Source organism: Crinia signifera, chromosome 7 (assembly GCF_055691185.1).
Source record: "Crinia signifera chromosome 7, ASM5569118v1, whole genome shotgun sequence".
Classification (NCBI taxonomy): Eukaryota; Metazoa; Chordata; class Amphibia; order Anura; family Myobatrachidae; genus Crinia; species Crinia signifera.
Window position 1 is genome coordinate 32,082,055 of NC_139223.1, and position 12,414 is coordinate 32,094,468.

Sequence of the window (12,414 nt, forward strand, 5' to 3'; positions counted from 1 at the left end):
GCCTGATCTTCTCGACGACCGGCGTCCGCAGAAGCCTGGGGCAGGTTGAGCGGCGCTGGTCAGACCTGCGCCGGCGGCAGCCAGTTTTGCTGAGCAGCCTTCGCCGCCATATTGCCCGATGTAAGTTTTGATTACTAGTATGTCAGCGTTTTTTAGCAATGTTTTGTGTACTTTTTATAAATATGTTGCTGAGTATGGGGATGTATATGGGGGTGTATATGGGTGTATATGGGGTGTATATGGGTGTATATGGGGGGTATATGGGTGTATATGGGGGTGTATATGGGTGTATATGGGGGGTATATGGGTGTATATGGGGGGTATATGGGTGTATATGGGGGGTATATGGGTGTATATGGGGGGTATATGGGTGTATATGGGTGTATATGGGGGTGTATATGGGTGTATATGGGGGTATATGGGTGTATATGGGTGTATATGGGGGTGTATATGGGTGTATATGGGGGGTATATGGGTGTATATGGGTGTATATGGGTGTATATGGGGGGTATATGGGTGTATATGGGTGTATAGGGGGTGTATAGGGGGGGTTTAAGTAGTTGATCAGTTTTTGGGTGTAGGATATCAAATAGTTTGCATGATAAATGTCTGAAATATCACAGCAATGATAATTTTGAAGGTTATGAGCATGACTAATGTGAATTTTTCTTTCCCCCTTTTTTATGAAACCCAATCTTCGATTTCTATGCCATCAACATGAACATTTCAGTACGGGCAAGGGCACGCATGGAAGCCCGGGAGCAGGCAGCCCGGGACCAGGCAGCCCTGGAGGAGGAAGAGGAGGAGGAGGAAGAAGAGGAGGAGGAAGAGGAGAAGGAGGAAGAAGAGGAGGAGGAAGAGGAGGAGGAGGAGGAGGAGAAGAAAGAGGAGGAGGAAGAGGAGGAGGAGGAAGAAGAGGAGGAGGAAGAAGAGGAGGAGGAAGAAGAGGAGACACTGGGTGCAGCTTGGACCCACACAATTTCCCCATCCCCTTCCCCCTCCACAACCCCCACCCCCTCCACAACCCCCACCCCCTCCACAACCCCCTCCCCAACCCACACCCCCTCCCCCTCCCCAACACTGGAGACACTGGGTGCAGCTTGGACCCACACAATTTCCCCATCCCCTTCCCCCTCCACAACCCCCACCACCTCCACAACCCCCACCCCCTCCACAACCCCCCCCCTCCCCAACCCCCACCCCATTTCCTACCCCCCTACACCTCTCCACCACCCACCCCCAAACCTCTCCACTCCCCACTCACACCCACTACCTCGGTCCAAACTCCAGGACCATCCCCCTTGCTCCTGACCCCCCCAACCACTGCACAGCCAACCAGCGGCGACCAGGATGGCTCAAGTAGCCGTAAGTAAATAATGTGTCTAATGTTGACCTACACATTTCTACACATAAACAATCACAACAACCACATATGTGTATCCAACATCAACATTAGTTGCAACATATCACTGCAGGCCGACCATGAGGTGTGTCCTGTCCTTCTCCAGGAACAAGGCTCCCCTTGGTGGTTTTTTTGAGTGTGGCCATGCCTCACCCCTTGAATAATTGACATAACAGTACATCCAATGAGATATCCGACATTAGTGGTGTGGTAGTTATGTGGCTCCAGGTGTTGGGTAACTCCAGTTCCCAGCATGATGTGCAACACAGGGCCGGATTATAATGGAGGCGCAAGGGGTCAGTGCCCCTGGGCCCCCCTCTAGCTAGGGGCCCCCTGTGGTTGTCATGTATTTTTTAAAAATAAAATGTTTAAGTTATGTTTTTTTTTTTTTTAGCTAAATGTTTTGTGCATGGGTGGGGTAGTGCTGCAGCTTCACCTATCTGCCAATGTGACAATGATTTATGGTGCTGAGCATCGGGAGCCAAGGCACACTGATTGCACAAGTTTGCAGTGCATTTCTGGGAGTTGACTAAGTCCCATGACACTTTGCACCAGAGGACAGAGGCTGAGAAGTTTGTGCTGAGCTCTGATTGGTGGAGCTCATTACATGCTTCTCAGGTCCATGGAGAACAGCAGCAGCAGCTTAGTCATAGGAGGGTTTTTAATCAGAGGCAGCACTAGGACTGTGAGGTCTCCTCCAGAGTAAGGGGCAGAGGGACAAACACAGGCTTTTCATGTGGTGTGTGTATATATATATATATATATATATATATATATATATATATATCCCCTGCAGGTAACCATTGACCAAGTTTATTCTGCCTTTACTCTGTGTTTTGACAGTATAATATTCGCCCATGCAGTGTGCGGCCAGTAATGACAAGTGCAAGGGGGCCCCCCGCTCTAAAGTACCCCGGGCCCCCCAAAGGCTTAATCTGCCACTGGTGCAACTTAAATGTAGAGATTGTTTTGGTAATAGTATGTGAGGCCATGCGGATGCATGCTTTACAAACATAGCTGTAGGCCTATAATTTGTACAGCAATGTCCTAAATTTAAAATACTAAGGAGTGCTTAAGCCACAACAATTGATGAAGGAGTAATTGAATTAATGTTATTTACTATGTACAGTATGTGTGTGTTAACATATTATTTTTTAGTACTGTGTTTACAGCAGACCCATCTTCAATGTAGTTTCTAAATGTATGTGGCCTTCACACATAACTCTGAACTTTTTATTATGTACAAATACAACAAACATTTGTGTATGTTATATATTAATTTTTTGTTTTATCCCTTCATTACAGACACTGAACAGCACCAGGAGGAGGTGGCAGTCCTCATGCGGGAGATCATGATCACCCTCCTGTACCTCCAGCTCCTTTTTGGCCTTCTGGAGGCCCGCCTTTAATTTTTTTTTTATCCCCCCCCCTTATTATTTTTGTAGAAAATAAAAGTTTCATTACAGTTCGAAATTGCCTGTGTTTTTACTAATAAATATGTTAGAGGGCTTGTAAGGGTAGGTACATACAGATGTGTACTGTAAGTTATACTTGTAATTTGAGGTGAGGGGTAATGATTGATGTGTGAATGTGTGTGTTTTTGAGTAAAATAACACATAGTGAAAATGCATGAATGTTTAATGTTGTTCGATTAAAACATCACACATAACATCAGGGTAGGTATACATGTTACACATTTTGTACAAAGTAATTACGGACATAATTTAGTACATATACAGAAACACCAACATAACTTGATTTAAAAGTAACAGCAATATGGGGACACATAGATAGTGATTAAAATGCCACATTAGAACATAACAAATATACATGTAATGTGGGTTCAAATGTAGTTTTATTAGGTCTTTATTAAGGTAGACAATTGAGTTAATAGAAAACAATAATTGAATAACAAATAGATTAATTAATCAATTGTCAGATTAGTAGTTGAGAGGCAAGATTTGCAGGTCCATATATGTGAAGGGTATGCCAGCGTGCACGGACGTACGCTCACTCTCACGAGTGGTGACATAAGCTGAGTTTTCCATTGAAAACAATAGGGACCCGTCCGTGCAAGCTGGCGTACGCTCAGATCTCCGCAAGAAGTCGTTGGGAAGACGGACGAAAGACGTCCGTAAACGGCGCTGTACGCTCAGTTGTACGCCAGTTGTCGGAGTGTAAGGGCTGGGCCGTCCGCGTACGTTGCCGTACGCTCATTTGTACGCCACTCCCCTTCTACGGTATTTCTGCCCGTACGTAAGCGGCTGATTTGTGGGTGGACCTAACCCTAACGGCCGCGTACGGCTAGCGTGCGGTAATGGCGAACGTACGCACGTTTGGCCGCTCCGATCAGAATAACCTCCACGGTGAGGAGACCTGCAAAACATGCGCTGTGTGGGGTAATGAGGACCAAGTTCCCTGACCACTGTACTAGTGTGTTATAATATGTAGAATGCTGTGTATGATGTACGTTGTGTCCTTATACCTGCTGTGGTACATGTGTCTATGGCTCTAATTGGCTGAATAATATAATTTATTTCTGCTGAGTAACCAGTAGCGTAACTATAGCTCCGCAGCCCCCGCAGTGGCGGGGAGGTGCAGAGAAAGTTTGGGCGCCGGGGGTCTGCGGGGCTATAGTTACCCGCTGCTGTGCTGTCTCTGCTGGTACCTGCTGCTGTGCCGTCACGGTCCTGTCTCTCCCGGCGCGCCGGCTCCTGCTGCTATAATGAAAACGGACACTTAGAAAATGGCTGCCCCCGTACTGCAGACAGTTTTCTGTCTGCAGTATGGGGGCAGCCATTTTCTAAGAGTCACTTTTCATTATAGCAGCAGGAGCCGGCGCGCTGGGAGAGACGGGACCGTGACCGCAGATGCGGCCAGGCAGGTACGGGCATGGGGGGGAAGCCGAGGGGAGGCTGAGTGGGGGCGCCCAAAATTTAGCGGCGGGGGGGCGCAAAATAGATAGTTACGCCACTGTGAGTAACAATACAGTATTCTAGATGAGACTGTACCAATGACCTATACAGAACTGGACACAGTATGCTAGATGAGGCTGTACCAATGACCTATACAGAACTGGACACAGTATGCTAGATGAGGCTGTACCAATGACCTACACAGAACTGGACACATTACTCTAGATGAGGTCGTACCAGTGACCTATACAGAACTGGGCACAGTATTCTAGATGAGGCCATACCAATGACCTATACAGAACTGGGAACAGTATTCTACATGAGGTCGTACCAATGACCTATACAGAACTGACACAGTACTCTAGATTAGGTCGTACCAGTGACCTATACAGAACTGGACACAGAATTCTAGATGAGATCGTACCAGTGACCTATACAGAACTGGACACAGTATTCTAGATGAGGCCGTACCAATGACCTATGCAGAACTGGGCACAGTATTCTAGATGAGGTCGTACCAATGACCTATACAGAACTGGACACAGTACTCTAGATGAGGTCGTACCAGTGACCTATACAGAACTGGGCACAGTATTCTAGATGAAGTCGTACCAATGACCTATACAGAACTGGACACAGTATTCTAGATGAGGCCGTACCAGTGACCTATACAGAACTGGACACAGTATTCTAGATGAGGCTGTACCAATGACCTATACAGAACTGGACACAGTATTCTAGATGAAGTCGTACCAATGACCTATACAGAACTGGACACAGTATTCTAGATGAGGCCGTACCAGTGACCTATGCAGAACTGGGCGCAGTATTCTACATGAGGTCGTACCAATGACCTATACAGAACTGGACACAGTACTCTAGATTAGGTCGTACCAGTGACCTATACAGAACTGGACACAGTATTCTAGATGAGGTCGTACCAGTGACCTATACAGAACTGGACACAGTATTCTAGATGAGGCCATACTAATGACCTATACAGAACTGGGCACAGTATTCTACATGAGGTCGTACCAATGACCTATACAGAACTGGACACAGTACTCTAGATTAGGTCGTACCAGTGACCTATACAGAACTGGACACAGTATTCTAGATGAGGTCGTACCAGTGACCTATACAGAACTGGACACAGTTTTCTAGATGAGGCCGTACCAATGACCTATGCAGAACTGGGCACAGTATTCTAGATGAGGTCGTACCAATGACCTATACAGACCTGGACACAGTACTCTAGATGAGGTCGTACCAGTGACCTATACAGAAGTGGGCACAGTATTCTAGATGAGGCCGTACCAATGACCTATACAGAACTGGACACAGTATTCTAGATGAAGTCGTACCAATGACCTACTGTATACAGAACTGGACACAGTATTCTAGATGAAGTCGTACCAATGACCTATACAGAACTGGACACAGTATTCTAGATGAGGCCGTACCAGTGACCTATACAGAACTGGACACAGTATTCTAGATGAGGCCATACCAATGACCTGTACAGAACTGGGTACAGTATTCTACATGAGGTCGTACCAATGAACTATACAGAACTGGACACAGTACTCTAGATTAGGTCGTACCAGTGACCTATACAGAACTGGACACAGTATTCTAGATGAGGCCATACCAATGACCTTTACAGAACTGGGCACAGTATTCTACATGAGGTCGTACCAATGACCAATACAGAACTGGACACAGTACTCTAGATTAGGCCGTACCAATGACCTATGCAGAACTGGGCACAGTATTCTAGATGAGGTCGTACCAATGACCTATACAGAACTGGACACAGTACTCTAGATGAGGTCGTACCAGTGACCTATACAGAACTAGGCACAGTATTCTAGATGAGGCCGTACCAATGACCTATACAGAACTGGACACAGTATTCTAGATGAAGTCGTACCAATGACCTACTGTATACAGAACTGGACACAGTATTCTAGATGAGGCCGTACCAGTGACCTATACAGAACTGGACACAGTATTCTAGATGAGGCCATACCAATGACCTATAAAGAACTGGGCACAGTATTCTACATGAGGTCGTACAAATGACCTATACAGAACTGGACACAGTACTCTAGATTAGGTCGTACCAGTGACCTATACAGAACTGGACACAGTATTCTAGATGAGGTCGTACCAGTGACCTATACAGAACTGGACACAGTATTCTAGATGAGGCCATACCAATGACCTATACAGAACTGGGCACAGTATTCTAGATGAGGTCGTACCAGTGACCTATACAGAACTGGACACAGTATTCTAGATGAGGTCGTACCAATGACCTATACCGAACGAACTTTTAGTCTTTCCAGGTAAGTTTTGTGATGTAGGCCATGCACCATTTTAGTTGCCCTTCTTTGTACACTCTCCAATGTATTTATATCCTTCTGAAGATATGGTCTCCAGAACTGGAGACAGTATTCCAGATGAGGCGGTACCAATGACCTATAAAGTGGCATTATTACATCTTTTTTTCTGCTACTAATTCCTCTCCCTATGCAACCAAGCATCTGACTTCCTCATTGCTTTGCTACATTGCTTTCCTGCCTTAAAGTCACTTGAAATAGTGACTCCTAGATCTCTTTCCTCCTCAGTAGTTTCCATTATAGTACCCTTGATACTATATTGAGCCTTTGGATTTTTGAGTCCCAAGTCCATAATTTTGCATTTTTTTTGCATTAAACTGTAGTTGCCATGCTCTTGACCAATTCTCAAGTTTACCTCGACCAATTCTCAAGTTTACCTCGATCATTAGTCATTTGATTTACCCCTCCTGGTGTGTCTACTCTGTTGCATATCTTTGTGTCATCTGCAAAAGGCATACTTTCCCTTCAATACCAGTTGCAATGACACTAACAAAGATATTAAAGAGCACTGGTCCAAGTACAGATCCCTGGGGTACTCCACTGGTAACATGTCCCTCCATAGAATGCACTCCATTTACTACAACTGTCTGTTTCCTATCCTGCAACCAGGTTTTTATTCATTTAACTGTTTTATAATCCAATCCCACACTTTCAAGTTTATTTAGCAGCCTGCGATGTGGGACAGTGCCAAATGCCTTACTAAAGTCTAGATATGCCACATCTACAGCCCTCCCTTCTAGTATTTTGGTCATGGAGTAAAAAAAGTCAATAATATTTGTTTGGTATGATCTCCCTGCAGTAAAACCATGCTGTTTTAGATCCTGTAAATTGTTTAATTTAAGATATTCCACTATTCTTTCTTTTAATAGTGTTTCCATTAATTCCCCTACTACTGATGTAAGGCTCACTGGTCTGTAGTTACTTGCTTCTTCTTTGCTTCCACTTTTGTGCAGTGGAACTACATTTGCTCTTCTCCAGTCCTCTGGAACTAGTGACTGGTTGAATAAATCTGTTAATGGCGCTACCAACACAACTTTTAGTTCTTTTAGTATACTTAGATGCATTCCGTCTGGCCCCATTGATTTATCCACTTTCAGTCTTGAAAGTTCTGTTAGGACTTTCTCCCTAGTAAATGTACTTCCATCTACCTTATTTTTATGACTGTCCTTGCAACTTAACTGTGGTCCCTTCCCTTCTCCTTCTATAGGAAATGCGGAGCAAAAGTAATTGGTACTTCTTTACTTTCACGGCGCCAGCATGGCGCCGCGCTACTTCCGGGTTACGCTCGCCACAAACTAAGTAAAATAAACGAAGTTAACGCCATGCCAACATGGATAGTTCATACCTCCACTATCCATGTTGGCATGGAGTTGATTTTAATAAGCGTGGCGAGCATAGCGAGCCACCAAGCCCGCAGCGTGGGCGAGCGAAGCGAGCCCCGCAAGGGGACTCTGACGCGCGGCGCCATGCTGGCGCCGTGAAAGTAAAGAAGTACCAAGTAATTATTTAGATGATCTGCAATTGCCTTGTCTCCCTCCACCAAATTCTCAGTGTCTGTCCGCAGTCTTATTATTCCTCAATTTGATTTTCTCCTTTCACTTATATACTTAAAAAAAGTTTTGCTTCCTTTGTCACCTGAAATAGTGACTCCTAGATCCCTCTCTTCCTCAGTAGTTTCTATTATAGCGCCCTTGATACTATATTTAGTCTTTTTGAGACCCATGTGCATTATTTTGCATTTTCTAGCATTAATCTGTAGTCTCCACTTTCTTGACCATTCCTCTAATCCAGTGGTCCTCAAACTATTTTGCTCTGGGACCCCATCAGACAATAAAAATAATGACAGGACCCCAGCAAGTTACTGCAGAAGGTCACCACATAACACGTGTAGTCTGCAGACAGCACATACATGGCAGCATTGTGGAGGCACATAGTGATGGGAGGCGTCTAATATACCATAACCCACCACATCACACGTGTAGTCCGCAGACAGCACATACATGGCAGCATTGTGGAGGCACAGAGTGATGGGAGGAGTGTAATATACCACAACCCATCACATCACATCTGTGGTCAGCAGACAGCACATACATGGCAGCATTGTGGGGGCACAGAGTGATGGGAGGAGTCTGATATACCATAACCTGTCACATCACATGTGTAGTCAGCAGACAGCACATACATGGCAGCATTGTGGAGGCACAGAGTGATGGGAGGAGTCTGATATACCATAACCCATCACATCACATGTGTAGTCAGCAGACAGCACATACATGGCAGCATTGTGGAGGCACAGAGTGATGGGAGGAGTCTAATATACCATAACCCATCACATCACATGTGTAGTCAGCAGACAGCACATACATGGCAGCATTGTGGAGGCACAGAGTGATGGGAGGAGTCTAATATACCATAACCCATCACATAACGTGTAGTCACTAGACAGCACATACATGGCAGCATTGTGGAGGCACAGAGTGATGGGAGGAGTCTGATATACCATAACCCATCACATCACATGTGTAGTCAGCAGACAGCACATACATGGCAGCATTGTGGAGGCACAGAGTGATGGGAGGAGTCTTATATACCATAACCCATCACATCACATGTGTAGTCAGCAGACAGCACATACATGGCAGCATTGTGGAGGCACAGAGTGATGGGAGGAGTCTAATATACCATAACCCAGGGACCGGCAACTGGCGGACCGCGGTCCATCTCCGGACCGCAGAAGCCAGAGCTCCGGACCTCTCAGTAATTCTGTAAATATGCCAGGGGAAGTGAGACATGACGTCTCCTTCCCCTGACGAGCGAGCGTCCTATCGCGGCGCCTCACGTGGGCGGGGGCTGAAGACGCGGCCAGCGTGAGCATCTGGAGACGCCGCGCGCGCCAAGCCCGTCCGCCCGTCGCCCTCCCTCCCGCCCGCCAGCCAGCCAGCCAGCCAAGTGAAGGAGCTGCCCGACCGCCCTCCCTCCCGCCCACTGAATGAAGGAGCTGCCTGCCCTCCCGCCCGCTAAGTGAAGGAGCTGCCTGACGCCACACCCCACGCCTGAGCAGGGGCTGTCGAGCAAGGGCTGTCCCTGGAGAGAGAGGAGAGAGTCCAGACTCTGGAGAGGGGTGCAGGCAGCAGAGCCGGGAGGCACTTTTAAGTGCCTCTGCGGGTTGCGGCCTGCCCGTCCCCTAAGTACAGTATGCAGAGTTTGCATTTTTAAAAAGGTGAGCAGAATGTGCCTTCATTGTGCCCGTATTGCCAGCATTGTCATTGTATTGCCAGCATTGTGCCGTATTGCCAGCATTGTGCCCACATTGCCAGCATTGTCATTGTATTGCCAGCATTGTCATTGTATTGCCAGCATTGTGCCGTATTGCCAGCATTGTGCCCACATTGCCAGCATTGTGCCCGTATTTCCAGTATTGTCATTGTATTGCCAGCATTGTGCCCGTATTGCCAGCATTGTGCCCGCATTGCCAGCATTGTGCCCGCATTGTCATTGTATTGCCAGCATTGTGCCCGTATTGCCAGCATTGTGCCCGTATTGCCAGCATTGTCATTGTATTTCCAGCATTGTCATTGTATTGCCAGCATTGTGCCCGTATTGCCAGCATTGTGCCCATATTGCCAGCATTGTCCCCGCATTGCCAGCATTGTGCCTGTATTGCCAGCATTGTCATTGTATTGGCAGCATTGTCATTGTATTGGCAGCATTGTGCCCATATTGGCAGCATTGTGCCCGTATTGGCAGCATTGCCATTGTATTGCCAGCATTGTGCCCATATTGCCAGCATTGTGCCCGTATTGCCAGTATTGTCATTGTATTGCCAGCATTGTGCCAGTATTGCCAGCATTGTCATTGTATTGCCAGCATTGTGCCCGTATTGCCAGCATTGTGCCCGTATTGCCAGCATTGTGCCCGTATTGCCAGCATTGTCATTGTATTGCCAGCATTGTGCCCGTATGGACCTCGACCAAAATCATTTCAAACTTCCGGACTCCATCAAAAATTACTTGCCTACCCCTGCCATAACCCATCACATAACGTGTAGTCAGCAGACAGCACATACATGGCAGCATTGTGGAGGCACAGAGTGATGGGAGGAGTCTGATATACCATAACCCACAGGTCTTCAACCTGTGGCCCTCCAGATGTTGTGCAACTACATGTCCCAGCATGCCCTGACAGTTTTGGCATGCTCTTATAGGAAAAAATGTGGCAATGCATGTTGGAACATGTAGTTTCACAACATCTGGAGGGCCACAGGTTGAAGACCCATGCCATAACCCATCACATCACATGTGTAGTCACTAGACAGCACATACATGGCAGCATTGTGGAGGCACAGAGTGATGGGAGGAGTCTAATATACCATAACCCATCACATCACATGTGTAGTCAGCAGACAGCACATACATGGCAGCATTGTGGAGGCACAGAGTGATGGGAGGAGTCTGATATACCATAATCCATCACATCACACGTGTAGTCAGCAGACAGCACATACATGGCAGCATTGTGGAGGCACAGAGTGATGGGAGGAGTCTAATATACCATAACCTATCACATCACACGTGTAGTCAGCAGACAGCACATACATGGCAGCATTGTGGAGGCACAGAGTGATGGGAGGAGTCTGATATACCATAACCCATCACATCACATGTGTAGTCAGCAGACAGCACATACATGGCAGCATTGTGGAGGCACAGAGTGATGGGAGGAGTCTAATATACCATAACCCATCACATCACATGTGTAGTCAGCAGACAGCACATACATGGCAGCATTGTGGAGGCACAGAGTGATGGGAGGAGTCTGATATACCATAATCCATCACATCACACGTGTAGTCAGCAGACAGCACATACATGGCAGCATTGTGGAGGCACAGAGTGATGGGAGGAGTCTAATATACCATAACCTATCACATCACACGTGTAGTCAGCAGACAGCACATACATGGCAGCATTGTGGAGGCACAGAGTGATGGGAGGAGTCTAATATACCATAACCTATCACATCACACGTGTAGTCAGCAGACAGCACATACATGGCAGCATTGTGGAGGCACAGAGTGATGGGAGGAGTCTGATATACCATAACCCATCACATCACACGTGTAGTCAGCAGACAGCACATACATGGCAGCATTGTGGAGGCACAGAGTGATGGGAGGAGTCTGATATACCATAACCCATCACATCACACGTGTAGTCAGCAGACAGCACATACATGGCAGCATTGTGGAGGCACAGAGTGATGGGAGGAGTCTAATATACCATAACCTATCACATCACACGTGTAGTCAGCAGACAGCACATACATGGCAGCATTGTGGAGGCACAGAGTGATGGGAGGAGTCTGATATACCATAACCCATCACATCACACGTGTAGTCAGCAGACAGCACATACATGGCAGCATTGTGGAGGCACAGAGTGATGGGAGGAGTCTGATATACCATAACCCATCACATCACACGTGTAGTCAGCAGACAGCACATACATGGCAGCATTGTGGAGGCACAGAGTGATGGGAGGAGTCTAACATAACAGACAGTTCAACAGATCTATCAGACTCCTTGAATCACTGACTGAGATTAGAAAAGTCATCGGTCTGATGGTCAGCAACATGGAGTCCCGACCTCATACCAAGAAGGTCGGGACCCACAGTTTGAGAACCGCTGCTCTAA